The following is a 1,792-nucleotide window of genomic DNA, read 5'->3' as shown; positions in this document are numbered from 1 at the left end:
AGAGGATTTTTCTTGTGTAGCAGAAAATTCCTGTTAATTATCTTACAGCTACATCGCAAAAGTGTGGGTTTTTTTAGGAATTCACTTTATGATTTTAAAGGCAGGCTTAAGTATCCTATGCATCAAGAAAGTCTCCAAAAAGGGTTTTAACATCTCCTGTACCGCCTCTCACCATTGTAAGTCTTGGCAACTGAAAGAGGAAAGAGATGGAAAGTGATGGATTGTTTACCATCCCAGACTAGTATGGGATTTTTATGTAGAAAGTTCTTTTTATCCCTTTTATCCTCAGCTATCCCCCATCCTATTTCTTCTTAACTCATTCCAGCTTCTCTGTGGGGTAAGTAGACACAACTGGATCTTTCACTGTCTGCATAGAGTGCCTCTGATATTCCCAAAACTGTTTGCAATTTACCAAGACCCCTGATGTCCTGTCAGGTCAGCTCTGCAGCTCTCCTTCTCCTCAGCTGCAGAACCTGGGTCAGTCGACCACTCTCCATTGGCAGCTGTTGACAGGGCTCAGAGCCTGTGGGAGCCTGCCCTCAGTGCTGCAAATGGTACATCACTGTTCGGTCTTTCTGAATATGGCCTAAATACCTATAAAATCAGTATTTTCTATGAAGTTCCTTTGGGAGTGCTGACTAAACGGAAGCTCTGATAACGACATCCATCGTGGTGTGAAAGAGACCATCACAGTGATATTTATCCATTAGCTATCATTTAAGAAGATAGAAATGCTGTCTTGCAAGATGGGATTTGCAGAAGTGCATTATTTATTCATTTATTTGCGGTATGTTATTTATTGGAATTTCGTTCTGTCCCACTTTGCTCACAATCTTTAATTTAGACTATGGGTCTTGGTTTAGTTATTTCCCAGCATCAATAAAGTTCTGAGGTTTTAAATTTGGAAATTAATGTATTAGAAATTGTGACCTCTGTGTAGAGCAGAAAGCTGCGATGCACAACCACACCGCACTGGAGCCTAAAGATGGAATACGCAGTGATGCTGCCTCTGATGAGAGAGAACAGAAACCCATAGTATCCCATACTAAATTACAGAGGACAGGACCATGATCAGTGAAGATAATAGATCGGATCCTAGAAGCAGTACAGAGGCATCAATATGCTAATTTACTAATTATCTCTGCCCTGCCATGGTGATGGTTTTATGTTGCTTCTGGAGGTAGCTCAGACTTCGCTGGCTTAAGGCTTTCACCTGCGTTCCCCTGTGCAGGACAGGTCCTGTGCCCCTTGACAAGGCACAGCATGGCCTGAGGGCCTGGAGTGACTGTGAAAATGTTCTTTATACAATAATCAGACTTAACCAAATCACTGTATGTAATGTGTGTGTGTGTGCATATGTGCATAACAGAGCGAACATTTTTCTAGGTCCCCAGCACCTTGTCCTCTCAGCCCCAGAGGTATATTTAAAGGGAGTTCGTCTTCAAGGCTCTTTAAAAAAAGGCTGACTTCGAAATGTTTTGCTGAGAGCAAGCTGAAATTCTGCTTCCCAGGATCCAAGAGCTGCTTCTGCAAACAAGGGTTTGCTCTGCAAACCTCTCAGTGCAAAGTCACTGCGGCTTTTAGCGTAGCTGTTATCCCAACCGTGAGCCAACCTGTGAAGTCAGGGTCCACATCAAAATCCCCCTTTGGCTGATGCTGTTCACATTTGAGGCCATAGCAGGACAGAGAGTAAGGAAGGGTGAAAAATTGGATTGCAATTGCCCCAAATGGATTGTCTCTGGTGTTCCAGATCATTTTAATCATTAGTTTTTAGTAAGATCCCTTTGCTGCA

This window comes from Pygoscelis adeliae, unplaced genomic scaffold, assembly GCF_000699105.1.
Source record: "Pygoscelis adeliae isolate BGI_AS28 unplaced genomic scaffold, ASM69910v1 Scaffold540, whole genome shotgun sequence".
NCBI lineage: Eukaryota > Metazoa > Chordata > Aves > Sphenisciformes > Spheniscidae > Pygoscelis > Pygoscelis adeliae.
This window is presented reverse-complemented; position numbering follows the sequence as displayed.